Source organism: Antechinus flavipes, chromosome 2 (genome assembly GCF_016432865.1).
Source record: "Antechinus flavipes isolate AdamAnt ecotype Samford, QLD, Australia chromosome 2, AdamAnt_v2, whole genome shotgun sequence".
NCBI lineage: Eukaryota > Metazoa > Chordata > Mammalia > Dasyuromorphia > Dasyuridae > Antechinus > Antechinus flavipes.
The window spans coordinates 447342347-447359178 of record NC_067399.1 but is presented as its reverse complement, the minus strand read 5'-3'; the positions used below and the strand labels follow the sequence as shown (position 1 = coordinate 447359178).

At 39.9% G+C, this 16832-nt stretch overlaps 1 long non-coding RNA gene across 1 annotated transcript in view; it reads left to right on the top strand.

The window, feature by feature from the left end:
- The first annotated feature begins 7245 nt into the window (after nucleotides 1-7245).
- LOC127550401 (uncharacterized) overlaps nucleotides 7246-16832 on the top strand; it is a 31832-nt gene continuing 22245 nt past the window's right edge. Inside the window, exon 1 of the long non-coding RNA XR_007950859.1 lies at nucleotides 7246-7409. This is a non-coding gene — a long non-coding RNA (uncharacterized LOC127550401). The remainder of the gene's footprint in view (nucleotides 7410-16832) is intronic.

Sequence of the window (16832 nt, the reverse complement as noted above, 5' to 3'; positions counted from 1 at the left end):
GCACTTACTATATGCTAGGCGCTATACTAAATGCTTTCAATTATTGTTTCATTTGTTCTAGATAACTCTGGGAGGTAGGAGCTTTATTGTTCCCATGTTACAGAGAAGAGACTAAAGCAAATAGAACCTGAGTGACTTGTTCAGGGTCATATAACTAATGAGTGTTTGAAATTGGACTTGAACTCAGATCTTCTTGACTCCAGAACCTTTACCACCCAGTTGCTATTATTATTACAGTCATTATCATCAGCTAGTGGAAAGAACATTAGAGTTGGAGTTCAAATATGACCTTATTAGCTATGTGACCCTGGGAAAAGCAGTAAAAAAGTTTGTTTGCCTCAGTTTCCTCATTTATAAAATGGAGATAATAAGAGCATCTACCTCTCAGGATTGTTGCAAGGATCAAATGCTATAATAACTGGAAAGTGCTAAGTCCATTCCCTGGCACATACTGAGTGTTATATAAATATTAGGTGCTGCTGCTGCTGCTGCCCATCATCATCATCATCACCACCATCATTATTAGGTGCATCTACATCATTAGAGTGCATGTGTTTCCTCACATCACTGAGACTAAATGCATTAGTGTTAAGTACAATGTGTTTGTTGCCCCTTTTTTTCCTGGATTCTCCAGCCAGTGATGAACTTCTCCATCCTAGGTCAGACTTCACTTTCTGGTCTCTGTAATATTGTGTTACAGTGCATCTCTGCCATCTGGCTACTTCCATTTAGAGTATAAGTGCCTTGAAGGCAGAGAGTTTATCTTATCTAAAACGGGAATTTCCCCTATGCTCTGTGCCCAGTAAGCACCTAATACCATAGACCAAACCCCAATTTACAGCACACTGTTTCTTTTTTTTTTTTTTTTTGCAAATAGTTCACATTTATTTCCCAGTATTCCTTCTTTGGGTGTAGCTGTTTCTGTCCATCATTTCTCCAATGAAACTCAGTTAAGTCTCTTTGTCAGAGAAATCCACTTCCATCAGAATACATCCTCATACAATATCGTTGTCGAAGTGTATAATGATCTCCTGGTTCTGCTCATCTCACTTAGCATCAGTCCATGTAGGTCTCTCCAAGCCTCTCTGTATTCATCCTGCTGGTCATTCCTTACAGAGCAATAATATTCCATAACATTCATATACCACAATTTACCCAGCCATTCTCCAATTGATGGGCATCCATTCATTTTCCAGTTTCTAGCCACTACAAACAGGGCTGCTACAAACATTTTGGCACATACAGGTCCCCTTCCCTTTTTTAGTATCTCTTTGGGGTATAAGCCCAATAGAAACACTGCTGGATCAAAGGGTATGCACAGTTTGATAACTTTTTGGGCATAATTCCAGATCGCTCTTCAGAATGGCTGGATTCGTTCACAACTCCACCAACAATGCATCAGTGTCCCCGTTTTCCCGCATACCCTCCAACATTCATCATTATTTTTTCCTGTCATCTTAGCCAATCTGACAGGTGACAGCACACTGTTTCAAGGGGGAAAATATCTTGTGTTGCAAATAATCAATTTATAAGGTGGCTTTTGGAAGACTCCAGTATTAAGTTGTCATGGCTGTATATTTTTTAGCAGTGAGATTGTTTCCAAATTTGACTATTCTGTGACACAGCTGTTAGTTCTGTCTTCAACAACTCTGTAACTGCTCTGTCTGGAACAGAGGGCCCCTGCCTTAACAGCATTTCAGTAGAAGCCCAAGTGCTAGATCCTGAGGGAATAGCAATTTATGTAGTAATTCTACTTGAGTAAATCATTTTACTTCTACGTGCCTTGGTTTCCTGAAAATCAGGAGGTTGAGTTCAATAGTCTTCAGGGTGGCTTCCTCTCCCTCCCATGCCCCATGACCCTGTGAAATTCTTATTTTACATCAGACACAGAGTGCAATGGTTGTAGAGTTTGAGTCCAGGACAGGGAGGAGAATAAATGGAAATTGGCACATTACTCTCAACTTAGTGAAGGCTGCCTTCTAGATGAAGAGGCACTTTAAGAAGAACCTTAGGAAGGGAGGAGGTGGAGAATTGCCTCTGAACGGGGAAAAGGTGCAGAGAAGGCATAGTATGCTATAGGCAGAAATTAGCCTGCCTTTGAAATCACGGAGCCCTGCATTCAATGCCGACTCTGTTGTGTGACCTTAGTCACTTCATTCTCTGACCTTCAATCTCTTCATCTTGGATGGGGGCTTGGGGTTTGCACTGGATCAGGGCTTCTTCAACTTTTTCCAGTTGTGAACCCTTTTTGCTTGAGAAATGTTTATGTGTCTCTGGGTACAAAATAGGTATACAAATCAAATATTTGATAATAAACCATAATTTTGTGAGCCCCACATTCAGTTATAAGCCCCTATATGAGGTTTTGAGCCACAGTTTAAGAAGCTGGGCACCTAGATGACGTCTAAATGGCCAACCAGCTCTAATATTCTATGGGATGGTAACTGGCCAGGGTGCTGGTCAAGGTGACCCATGTCAGGTCAAATTGGGGGACCTCACAGTCTGGGGGTGACCTCAGAGAGAGCAGACCCCTGCCCCTTATGGCTAGAACAAAATCTCAGGGATCGCGCTGCCAAGCCCTAACTGTCCTCAGTTGCCTGAGGGAGGCTCCCTGCCCTTCTGCTGGGGTGAAGGTCCCCGGGTGGTGGGTGGTGGGTGGTAGATGGTGGGTGGGGGTGGGTAGAGGTAATGGAGAGAAAAGAAATCCTGGGCATCTCCAGGAGCAACGTGTGCATATGCAATTATAAGATGGCTGGCAGATGACAAAGTTAGTTAATGTAACAAGCCCTGTAAAGCATTTAAGCCACATTCTAGAGTTTAATCAGCTGTGTAAAGTGCAATATCTATCTTTCAATTTTATGCCATTAAGGGAGACAAGGTTTTGATTAGGTACTTAATCTGAGCAAGAGAAAAACAGGCCCCCAGCAAGCCCACCATAGGGAGCCAAAGGGACACTGGACGGACGATTCGATAAAGGAGAAAGACAGAAATTTAACATAAAAGAGAATTAGTGCAGCGCCTTTCAATTTAGGGCCCAGATTTTTATGGCCTAATCAATTAGAGGCTGAGGCTCTGTGCTGCTGGGAAGCCGAGCAGCCGGGCTGGAGGCTTGGCCATATTAATTCCCTTCATTACGGGAGGTCAGGCCGAGGGCTGCGGGGGAGTCACTGGCCCGGTGTAGGTCACAGAGGGGGCACTGGCTGGGGGGGCAGCAAGAGGGGGCCACAGGCACCCACCAGACTGCCTCTGGATTGGCCCATCTGAAACAAGAAATCAGAGGAGACTGGCTTCTTTAGGAGATGAGGGAGATGCTGGGGAGGGTCCTCGCTATGGGACCCTCCTCCTCTGTAATGTCCCCATTCTGTCCTAGTGAAGGACAGACTGGTCTATGGTCCAGGCCGAGATGCTCAGGGGCACCTTGTACCTAGGTAGGGCTCATGGCATGTCTGGAGCTCTCTAGGAGCTTGAGAGAGAAGGAGACCAGAGGGACCCCCAGTGCATTTGGGGGATAGAGAGTGAAGTAGCCTGTTAATCTCAGGAACTGGTGTGTGTGTGTGTGTGTGTGTGTGTGTGTGTGTGTGTATGTACATGAGTGTGAGTGACCATTCACTTAAAACAACAGAGGGATATTTCCAGCAAATACAAGTCTTATCACTAGCTCCATCCTGTGATGTCTCCAGCCGGGGAGGGGTACAAGTCCAGAGGCCCCAGTCCTGTCTAGCCTTTGTGGCACTGAGTTTTGAGTAAGGAGACAAAAGATGGAACAGTTTTTCCAGTATCCGAGTGCTCAATAGGATTATGGGAATGAATGGGACCTCAGCGCTCATCTCGTTCCACATCTCTCTTTGTAGATGAGGAAAAGGAGACTCTGAGAGTTTGCTTTCTTAAGGTCACAGGGATAATAAGTCACAGAGTAAGGATTCGAATGGAGACCCTCTGACTTAAGGTCAGTGAGGAGGGAGCATTGGAGTGAAGGCAGCTTCTGCAAATGCTGCTGCTGCATCTGAGCCCAAGACTATTTCTGGGGCCACAGAGCTGGAGGGTCTTGTTCCTAAAAGCAAATGTGCCTGAAGACCTCCTGTTAGCAGCAGAAGTTAGACACATCTGGAATTCACCCTCCTTTTCTTCTCTCCTTTCTGTTTTTCTTTCACTCTCTCTGTCTCCTTTTGTTTAATTTTTCCCATGTTTTGTCAGCTTCGCTTTATGAAACTTTTTAGGGTCTTTCCTTTTCAAGCTTCAGAGGCTGCCAAGCCTGCATACCATGTGATAGTGTAGGCAGTTTAGAGCCTACTGAGACATGGACATAAATTGCATAGTATATATCTATCTATCTATCTATCTATATATAGATATATATAGATATATATAGATATATATATGTATGCATACATATATATGCATACATATATATATAATACATAAATATATTATGTAGTATATACATAAATACATATACTATTTGGTGTACTATATTATAATTATTCTATATTATATGTACACTATATATGCATTATAAAATATTATATATAATTATATATCATTTACACAATATATGCATAAATATAATATATTTATGTATAATATAATACATAAATTTACATATATACTACATAATTTATGTCCATGTCCGAAGTATGACACAATATTACAACTCTGATGATTCACATTATTCACAGTACAGTGAAAGGCAACCCTTCCTCTTTTTTTTTTTCTTTGAAATATAATGTTCCAAGACCTACAGTCTTTTAGAATAGAAGGTGCCAGGTCTTGTGAATATATATAACAATTTGTATTTAATGGTAGCCATCTCTAGGGTGAGAAGAAGTCTTGGGGGAGAGAAGAAAAAAGGATAAATAAAGAAATTTACACAATAACTTCATTGTATATTTGGAGGGAATAACAAGTTGAAATTTTGGTAGATTTGCAGTTTCATGTGCAATCATCTTTTTATTGTACTGTGTTGTGGAAATGCTTGTTTTGTTCTCTGAATTGAAAACAAAGTAAAAAGAAAAAAAAGAAAGACAAAGTCTGGATGTTTCCCTCCAAAAGTGTAGCTCTGTCCCTTGCTACTTCTTGGCTCTGACTCCTGTTTGGTCTAGGAATCTGGTCCACTTCATCTGGTGCCAGTTTCTCTGTATACAGGGATCTCTGCAGAAGACTTATGTTTGTCCAGCCAACTGAATTTTGAGCTCTGGATAATAACTCTGTTTTGCTTCTCCCCAGTACTCTAGCCTCTTGAATTTGTGTGTAGGCGTTTTAAAGGCTAAGTCTAAAGCTGTTGCTGAGATACATGAACTATCAATTAATCATCAATCACCAATCAATCATCATGGATATAGTGTCAATAGAGTCTGGCAAGTTTGTACTTTGTCAAGGAGACTGTATCGATATCAGAACAAAAGGCTCATCAGGTGGATAACAAGGACTGAGGTCAATTCCTGAGCACTCCCATTGCAACTATAATATATAAGTAGGTTGTTCTAAGTACAATAAGAAAGGTATAAGCACAGGGCTCTAAGGGCTCATGAAGGGAGAAATCAGTTCTAATTGGAGGCAACGTGAATGGCTGCAGAAGAGGTGACATTTGAGCTGGCCCTTGGAGGAGGAATTTCATAGTCATAGACAGCAAGGTGGCAGAGAGAACAGTGTAGCTCAAGACAGGTACAGAGGAAAATGTGGAACAACTCTGGAAAGTTAAATATTCTCTTGGCTACTTTGTGAGGGCACAACTAAGATAGTCGTGGAAGATAAGGCTAGAAAGGGAGGTTGGGGGATCTTGAATGTGAAGATAAGAAGAGTCAGAGAATGGAAAAACCACAATTGTGAAGGTAACACTTTGTAAACCTTAAAATGTGATATACATCTATAAAGTAATCTTCTTATTGGTATTATTATGCTATTCCAATCCTTGTAAGATCTCTGATTTAAGAAACACCTTCATTGACTTAGATCACAACAATAATAATAGCTCATTTTGTTCTTGTTTATATAGTTTGTGTTGTACCTAATGTAGAATAGGCTCAAAGTCTGAAATAGTTTGTCCGCTACAAATATATATAAAAGTTCAGAAATGTAGTTAAGCTGAAGGAAAAAGGCTTAGTTTTTGTTTCTGTACCTTTTCCTGTTCTCACTCATTTCCATGGAAGGGGCAAAGATCTTTGGTCTGAGAAACTGAGGTACTCAGAACACTGAAAACTTTTAGTAGTTTGTGGGAAGAGTAATTTCTTGAAAACCAGAGGGTTCTTAACTTTTTTAATAATCAAGAGCCACTTCAAATGTCTAGAGGAAGAGAGACACCCACTGTACCAAGTGGATTTGTCCCTGCAACCTCATAAGACCAACAGGGAACAACACTTGGCAGAGATTGTCTGCCATGCTCATATGCTTAGTAGAGACCGCATGTGTGGTATAAACTATACAAAGTACACAGGAAAAGAAGCATGATAACATCACTAGTGAACACTGATGATTTTGAAGTCCCATTGCATCAATGGTGAATTACCCTTCTCTATGTATTCCCTTGGACAGATGTATACTCCACATAAATTTTTCACAAGTTTCCATCATTTCTATTCTTCTCACTTATCACACACACACAGACAAATGTTGGAGAGAGAACACTTACCAGATTAATTAGGGAAATACTTTTATTACTTTTCTTACTAGCTAATTCATTAAATGCCTTTGTTTTGAGCCAAGTGTGTCCTCTGGCTGACTAGTAAAGATAAACACATTGGTGGGGGCTCAGGAGCTGTGGGTTTTTTTTTTATAGTGGATGCAGGCCACCTCTAGAATATTTGAATCTGAATTAGCCTTATTTTGGTGGAACAGTATTTGAAGTGAGGAATGCCTATGTTACTATGGGATCATTCTGTCCAAATCACATTTTTATCCTTTTAGTAGAATTCAGATGGTTACTTTTCTCTTTCTTATCCCTTTTGTTATTTATTTTTGACTCATTCCTAGGGGTACTGAGAACTAATTCAATGCTGTTCCTTATTATGATTTACATTTGTTAGAGGGTATTCTGTCTCTAGGTTCCTACGTGCCACCTTGTTTAGCACATCATCCCTGTTATCTCTAGCGACTCTTCCTGTGAGTCCATGCAGAGGCTGTGATGGACTGTGTGAGTTTATGGAAAGTGACAGAGAATTTGGCCTCCCTGACTATGTGATCCTTTCAGAATTATGACAGGTGATACCCACAGACTATAAACTTAGAGAATTTTTTTTGTTCAAACATTTCATTTTTCTGACTACTCTAACATTCTCTTTTTTGTAGAAAACACATTTGGGACCTCTTACTACTTTTAAGAGTACAAATTTTGAGCTCAATTCATACCCATCTCAACTGAGAAGAGGACCTTAGAGTTTTCCTTTCTATGAATGGAAAATATCAACAGAGCTGGGGTAATATCCCCTTTTACACTGATCATAAGTAATATGGGTAATTTTCTTAAGCTGTCCTAATGCCTTATGGGAGGAAAATGAAGGAGATTGGGATGACATGCAGGCCTCTTGACAGCTCTAGCATAAAGCACTCTTGGGACTTTCTTGCCTCTGCCTGATGAAATTCGTTTTTTCCTTCAAGCTTCTGCCCACAAGCCACCTCCTTTGTAAAGTTTTCCCAGATCCTCTCAGCTGAAAAAGAATCCTCTTTCTACCATTTCTCTGGAATTTTTCTGACTCACCACTTTTCTAACAAGTATAATGCCTTGTATTACATTTATTTGTATAAATACTACAACATTTACCATGTTAGATTTTGAATCTGGTTGGAACTTATGCTTGTAAGATTGCAAGGGTACTGCTACAAAACTGATTTTCTCCTTAAAAGTTAAACACAACATCCTGGAGACACAGTTGGTTCAAGACTCATACTTGAGGTACCTTCCTAGTAGCCTAAGGCATAAATTATGTCCAGTTATAAGCAGTCTGTCTCTCAGGGGTCCTCAAACTATGGCCCAAGGGCCAGATGCAGCAGCTGAGGACGTTTATCCCCCTCACCCAGGGCTATGAAATTTCTTTATTTAAAGGCCCGCAAAATGAAGTTTTTGTTTTTACTATAGTCTGGCCCTCCAACAGTCTGAGGGACTGTGAACCGGCCCCCTATTTAAGAAGTTTGAGGACCCCTGCTAAGGCTTAGAGAGCCAACATAGTCTTTTGACTGTACATACAGAGGCAATGCAGAGGGGACAAGAAATGAAATCCCACTTTTTTATCTGCTGAATATCTGTTAAACTTCTCTGGTTAAATATTATACAGTCTATAAAAGTCTCATTTTGCTCCAATCCCAAGGCTGAGTCTGAGTCAGGACTAGCCCAGGATACTACCAGGAAGAGTGTAAAGTCCTTGTCGATAGGGATCATATTTTTCATCTTCATATTCCCTAGTACCTAATATAGTATAGTAAGCCTGCACATACTTGGCCCTTCATATGTATAGGTTTTGGAATGAAATTGAGTTTATTGAATTAGAATATAGAAACGTTCAAAGGACTTTGATGGTAGAGAGAGATTTTGGATCCTGATTCTAAGGTTAGGCCTGCTAAGAGGCACAGTGGATAGAATGCAAGGCCTGGAGTCAAGAAGAATCAATCTATTGAGTTCACAGGCACTTACTAGTTGGGTGACCTTGGGCAAGCTACTTAACCCTATTTGCCTCAGTTTCCTTCCCTGTCAAATGAGCTGGGGAAGGAAAAGGCACAACATTGTAGAATCTTTGCCAAGAAAACCCTAAATAGGGTCTTTCAGAGTCAGACATGACTGAAAAACAACTCAACACCTCTGAGGTTAGGTCGTCCTTGTGATCCTAACCTACCATGTAACCTGTGTCACCTTGGGAAAGCCACTAAATTCTTCCAGACCTCAGTCTCGTCTGCAAATGAGTGGGACTGGACTAGAGAATTATAGCACTATAACTGGAGCTGGAAGAGACCAGCTCTTCCTTGTTTGATAAGGAAACTGAGATTTTGGACGATTTTGTAATTAGTCCAAACTCATTCAGGTAGTATGCATCAGAGGGGAGAGTTGAAGTCTAGTTCTCTCCTTCCATAGTCAGAGGCAACAGGGTGACATCCTAGGCTAAGAGAACAGTGTAAATGGAGATAGGTGTATAGGAAAATGTGTCGAGATTTCCCCCTGTACCAGAACTCTAAGGTTCCTTCTAGTTTTACAGACCAATGACCCTACAGGGAAGGCTCTAAGAAGGAAGTAGTTCCTATTGAGAGCCTCTGAAAGTCCAGTCCTGGGAAAGCTGTGACTAGCAGCGGTGACGAATGTTCTCCCCCAGCAATGCAGAGGAACGCTACCCTATGTCGGCAACTAAGCTTCTCTAGAAATCTTCATTGTCTGGGCAGTGAGAATGCCTCGGTCGCCGGTTAGAAGAGGGGCAGGTTTTCTTGCACAGGGCTCTGCTCTCCCTCCAGTTACAGACTGCTTGCTTCAGTGGGGGTGGGGGAGAGAGCGAGGGAGAGGTCTTTCTTACTGAAAAGGTCTGCCTCCGCTAGGTACTACATTACCGTTATTAATAACCCTATCAGCTTTTATTGAAAAGATGCTCTCTCTGTCTGAATTTGCCACTATTTCAGCCCATTTATTAAGGCTGAAGTAGCTGGAGTTGCTTCTGACTATATTTATTATTATTATTTGCTGAATGAATGCTGGGATTATGGGGCTGCAGGGAACCGGAGGAGATAAAGTGCCATCTCTTAGAGAGTCTCTGCCCTCCCTTTCCAATCCTCTCTTGGGAGTCGTGGAGGGATTGTGTCTGTGTCTCTCTCGATTAAATGCCGGCTCTAATTCCCATTAGTAGATTTTGGAGACCTAGCACTTGGGGATTTATCTTTTATGTTCTGAATGCAGACCTACTTAACAACCTGTTACAACTTGCAGCTTGCCTTAAGAAGCTCTGTTCATTGGAGGCTGGGGGAGGACAACTATGAAGCTGGGCTTGGAGATGTGCCCTTTTGAAGTGAGCTTTGGGTCTGGGAGGTTTGGATGTGGAGCTGGACAGTTACCTCCAAACAGAAAGCCCCCTTTTCCTGACTTGCTACTCTTTTATTGTCATACCCAAGAACTTAAGTATTTTTGGGGGTTAAACATGCAATTCTTCCAAACATATTTCCATTATTCATCATGCTGCACAACAAAAAACATCAGATCAAAAGGGAAAAAATACACAAAAAAGAAAAAATAAACAAAGAAGCAAACAACAGCAAAATGTGAAAATACCATACTTTGATCCACATTCAGTCTCCATGCTTCTCTATCTGGATGCAGATGGCTCTTTCCATCACAAGTCTATAGGAATCATCTTGAATCACTTCATTGCTGAAAAAAGCTAAGGCCATCATAGTCAGTCATCACATAATCTTGCTCTTATTATGCACAATGTTCTCTTGGTTCTACTTATTTCACTTAGCATCAGTTCATGTAGGACTTAAGTATTTCTAAAATCCCTTCCAACTCTGAATTCTTGACCTTTCCCTTTAATTTACAGATACAGAGGTGGATGCAAGCTTAGGGATCATTTAGCCCAATGTTCTCATTTAACAGATAAAAAAACTGAGAATTGGAGAAATTGAGTGAGTAGACTATATAGATATAACAACAACAATAATGATGACTATAGCTAACATTTATGTAGCATTTACTACTTGCCAGATTCTATGCTTAGCAAGGGTGGCGCAGCTGGTAAGTGGGGCCAGATTTGAACTTAGGTTTTCCTGACTGCAGGCCCAATGTTCTATCTATTGCACCATCTCATAAAGGATTTTAATTGAGATAATAAGATTATAATATTGTATATTTAGAACTAGAAGAGACTTTGGACATTATCTAGTCTAGGGCATCTTAAACTTTTTCCATTCTCAGTCTCTTTTTCCCAAGAAATTTTTATGTGATCCTGAGCATATAGATATATAAAATAGATATGCAAATCAACCATTTACTGATAAAAGGTCATAATTTTGAGACCCTGACATTTGAGACCCCATGTGGGGTGGTGAGCCACAGTTTAAGAAGTCTGATGCTTTCATTTTACATTTCAGCAAACTGAGGTCTAAGAGGTTAAGGACTCTTTGCCTGCACACATTCCAACTCTAATTTATATTCTGTATCTATTTTTCTCTTTGAATCTATTCCTATCCATTTTTTCTTGTCTATTTGTTCTTTCTGTCTGCTTCTGACTGTCAGACTTTGTTTCTTTGGCCTTCTTTATAACATTGTCAACCCCCGACCTATTAAACTCAGAGATCCAGGACTTGAAAGGAGCTCAGAGGCCATCTAATCCAATCTTTTCATTTTTCATATGAAGAAACAGAGACCCAGAGAGATTAAAGAACTTACCAAGGTCACATAGTACTAAAGACAGAATTTGCACTCAGCTGCTTTGGCTCCAAATCCAAAACCAATGATCTTTTCACCACTCATGGGAACAGGTTTTTTTTCTTTTCTCTAGAAGCTTTAGAATTGGGCTTATGATGGGCACATACCATCTTTATTTTCCCAAAGTGGGAGAAAACATATTCTCTGTATAAGCTGGCAAGTTTGATGGCAATTCCTGGCAAAATGCTTGGATGGATTATTAAAGGGATGTTTTGTGAGCACTTAGAGAAGAGGCGATCACTATGAGCCAGTAGGATTTCATTAGGAACAAGTCCTCCCAGACTAATCTCATTTCACAGAATCACCCAATCTCACAATTGGAAGGCACCTCTGCGATCATCTATTTAAACAATAGTTCCCTCTACAGCACATCTGACAAGTGGCCCTCCAGACTTTGCCTGAAGGATTTCAGTGAAGGAGGACATGCTAGCTGGGCAGGCAGTTTATTCCACTTTTAAACCTTTTTCTAACTTCTGTCTGGGCAGTTGAGTGACTTCAGTGGATAGTTTTCTGGGGCCTGGAGTCAGGAAGACTCAACTGGAGTTCAAATCCCACCTTAGACACTTACTGGCTGTGTGACCCTGGGCCACTCATTTAACTCTATTTGTCTCAGTTTCTTCCTCAGTAAAATAAATAGAAAAAAATGACAAACCACTCCAGTCTCTTTGCCAAAAAAATCTCAAATGGGGTGACAAGGAGTCAGATAAGACTGAAAAATAACCGAAACTTCTGTTTCTTCTAGTTTTTCCCCTTGGAGTCAAGCAGAATAACTCTAAAACCTCTTCCATGTGACATTCTTTCAAATACTTGAAGATGTATATCATTCCACAAGCCTTCTCTTCTGTGGGTTAAACATCACAAATAACTTGAGTTGATACTTAAATAGCACAAGATTCATTACCATCCTTATTTCTCCCTACTTTTCTAAATTAATTGTTATTTATCAGTATCCTTCCTAAATTCTAGTACCTAGAACTTGATATAATATTTCAGATGTGATCTGACCAGAACAAAGAACATCAGGACTTTCACCTTTCTAGCTCTGGACAGTAGGCTTTTCAGTTTTGCTTATATTATACTAGCTTCCTTAGTTTCTCTGTGGCTGCTGACTTATAGTCCATTAAAATAACCACATCATTTCTTGATAAACTCTTCCACTTTATACTCATGAAGTTGATTTTTTGAACCCAAGTTTAAAACTTTATATTCAGCCTTAGCTATATGACCCTGGGCTTACTCATAATATGACTCTGGGTCACTTAATTGTTTGTTTCATATTTCTTATCTGAAAAATAAGATTTGAGAAGGGATAAGGCAAAACACTGCAGTATCTTAATCAAGAAAATCCCAAAAGGGGCCATGAAAAGTTGGACACAACTGAAGCCAATGGCAATGACGACAATAACAACGATGACAAAACAGCTGCTGATTCTACCTCAAACAGCCAGCTGGAAAGCTTTGTTGCATCAGAGAGGCAGAATTGTAGGCTTCCTTAGAGTCTTGGATTTCTGCCTTGATTTTTCCTTTGCAGACCAGACTAGATGCTAGAAATGAGACCTTGCTCTGAATTTGGAGTTTGAGTCACACTACTGCTACTGCTGGCTTCTTAACTTCCTCCTTTCTCAATACATCATCCAGAGCCTCTACCCAACAAAATCACTCATTAGAGCAAGGCTCCCTCTCACTCATCCATGGATTTGTTATTGAACACTGATAGGGGAGGACAAAGCTATCAGTTCTTACCTGTCTCTGTCATAGTGTCTCTCTATCCTTGGCTTTATCCTTGGCTAAGTCTTGGATGTCCTCTTGTCCTGGTACAGAGTCTTTTCATGGATGTTGGTGTGGTGCTCCTGGATTTTAGGACCTCCTCCTACTCTGGTGCACAGCCTTTCTCTGGGTACTCCTGCCTGGACCCCATTCTCAGAGTCCACAGACCTCCCAGTCACTTTCTCTGTGCGTGGTTGAGTTGGGCAAAGCATTTACTGTGACTTTTTCTGGATTTTCTCATCAGAAATCAGTCTGGATCTGTTTAGATAAGTTTGTAGTTGGGAACTCACCCCTTTGCTTCCTGTCACTCTGCAATCTTAGCTCCTGAAGTCTTTGTGATTGCCAGTTCCTTTTCTAGCTCATCACTAATCATTTCTTTAATAATACCTTAGTAGAAATTAGCCAGAAATTGATCACTTGTCTCTTGCATGCATAAATCATTTTTTTTCCTTTTTTGAAAATTGAGACAAAACTCTGTTCTCCAGGCCTTCGTTCCTCTTCAGTTCTCCAGATTTTAAGGATCACAGACTATAACTCATTTCCTTCTTTCACTAGATTGGTGGATTAGAAGAATGCTGGTTCAATTAGTAAATCCAGAGAACAGTCATTCATGATTTGATGTAAACTTAGAAAGAAATATCCAGTGACTATCTTTGGCCTTTTTCTAACATTTTTATCAAGGACTTACATGAAAATATAGATGATCTGCTTATCATATTTTTGAAGATATTTAGCTGGAAGGAAATGGTAAAGAACTGAACAACAGAATTGTCATTCAGAATTGAACTTGACAGGCTGGAACTATGGGTTGAGTCTAAGAAGATGGCATTTAAAAATGATAAATGTCAAAAGTTACATGTAGGTTAAAAAAGTCAACTGAACAAGTATAAGATGCGGAAAATCTGTCTGAACATCTGTTAATATGAAAAATGAGTTATAACCTCAGTGAGTCAGAAATGGTAGGCAAAAAAAAGCAAACCTGATCTCAGGCTCATAGAAACATAGAGCTCCAATTTGGCTATTTCCTGGTCTGAATGGTTACCCATTCTATCCTTACTAAGCCCCCCTCTTCCATTCTGAATCTAAAATGTTCTTTCCATATTCATCAACATATTAAATTCAGTCTTCCCCTGGTTTTTGTCCCCCAAAGAATAACTGTCTCCAAGTCTTCTGAAGGAATGACCCTCATAAGCTATTCTAGTTGTGAGCTAGGCTTTCTTGCATGATTCACATCATGGAAACACATATTCTTTTTTGACCATTTAGTAGTTCTCCAAACTCCATTAAAGCCATTTTGTTCCATGATACTATTTTTGAGAATGGTTTTCTTTTTTCCTTGTTCCTTATTCAGTTTATATTTTAAACTGGTATCATCTTCATTAATATTGGTTAATCCATTCTATAAATATAGACACATTAACCACCCTGTTGGAAAGATCATGGAATTTGAGTCCTGGCTTTGCTATTTACTGTCCACATGACCCCAGATGAGTCATTTTACTCCCCTGGGACTCAGTTTCCCAATCTGTAAAATAAAGACATTGAATTAGATGATCTCTGAAGTCCTTTTCAGTTCCCAATCTGTGATCCTATAGCTAATGTCCACACTTTTTGGTCTAATAATGTTTTATAAATGATAAACATTAATTTAAAAATTATTGCTATATTGTCTTTCTATCACAAACAGAGTGATTGCCTTATTCCATGAGAGTTCTCTTGTAACAGGTCGAACAAGTTAGTAAAACTAATAATATAGTGACCTTATCTCAACATGCATGTGACATTTCACATCTATAGCACCTCTCTACCTACTTTCTATTTAAAATGAAAACAAATAACAAGAGAAATCTAGTTTTTCTTCCTCCTATCTCCCACCCCATTGGGGGAAAAATATATATATATACCTACCTCATTCTTTACCTTAAATCTCTCTTGGTCAAGAGGTGGATCATATAACCTTCTCTCTATTGATTAACTCCAATTTACTTTGTATAATTTGTTTGTACATAGTTGTTTGCATGTTGTCTGCCCTTTTAGAATGGGAGTTTTTTGAAAGCAAAGACTGGTGGGCTTTTTTTTTTTCTGATTTAAGTCTCTCCTCTCTCTGACCCTCTTCCTTAAGCTTCCAAATGGATATTTTTGAAACAGACTTGATCATGTCACTCCCCTGCTCCAGATGCTTCAATGACTCCCTATTGCCTTTAGGATGAAATGTAACTCTTCATTTAAAGTCCTTCACAACCCCTCTATTCCCACGAATACACAAACCCTGATTCTCCAGAAATATGCTCCAGGTTCTAGGTACTTTATAGGTCAGAAATCTCACTCAGAAGAACCATTACTAATTATGTTCCTTCTTCCATGTGTTATTGAATTGTTTCAGTTTTGTTTGACTGTTCAGGACCATATTTGGGGTTTTCTTGGTAGAGATATTCCAAACAGGGGAGACTAGTTTGGAAGTATGATCTTAGGCTCTGTAATGATTACACAGTATGTTAGAGCTTCCCTTCTTCACAGAGGAGCAGGACCATGGAATTATGCAACAACCAATTAGAAGGATTTTTGAGCCTCAGAGGTACTTGACATACCAGTGGTCCTTTGCAAATGAACTCTAGCTGAATTCAGAGATTCCTGTAGCTGCTAGAAGCCACAGAACTAGCTCAAGGGCAGACTTGGGATCTTGCTTGAGAGTTTCTAAACATCCTGTTGCTTGGCTTATTGTCTACAAACATCTTCTTTCTTAGACCCCTTATTCTCTACCCAAAAGCTTCTTACCCTTTTCCTACTCCCGCTGGAGCAGCTGAAAATTCTCCTTCTCTGCTCCTTTGCAGGATCTTTTCTCCTCTGCAAGCTTTATCAGACAATAAATGCTTTGTAATCTGTGAAAAGACTCGATTCCATTTCAGCTCCCTTTATGGGTTTGGGGGTCTTTTGTTAATTGCTACTGCATTATTCCAAGCAAATGATGTTGAGGGCCTAAACTGGGATGGTAATCATGAGAGACTAGAAAAAAGGAAAGATGTAAAAGATTGTAGAGGTAGAACTAACAATTTAGGAACTGGGTGACAATATTTAGAGACTGAGTGAGAAGGTAAAGCCGAGATTGAGAATCTAGATGATTGCAAGAATGATTTTTAAATTTTTTTCATAGAAATAGGGCATTTGGGGAAGGGGTTGGGAGGAAAGATGCGTTTGGTTTTGGACATGTTGAGTTTGGGTTGTTAGGTAGAGACAGATACTAAGGCAATTATAGGATTTAGTTTCAGGAGGCAGATGAGGGCTGGATATATATAAACTTGGGAATCATTTCCATAGGGATGAGAATCGAGGTCACAGGATTTAGTGAGATGACTAAGAGAGAGCATATATAGAGGAAAGATCCCTAAACTTATACCTGGAGTTAGGACAGTGATGATATCCCTTCAACAGGCACTCAAATGTATTGTCAGCCACCAGGTTGAGTAGATCAAAGAAAGAGCATTGTCATGAAAATCCAGGGAGAAAAAGTATTTAGAGCAAAGAATTAGCTCATGATATAATTTATTACAGATAACTATTAAGAGAGGGTGGCTAGATTCACCAATAATAAGATTTTTGCAGTGAGTGGCTTCATCATAACCTTGTGACAAGTTTAGTGTGATAGTCTGTTAGGTGGTTAGAAAAGGGATCGGAAGAAATA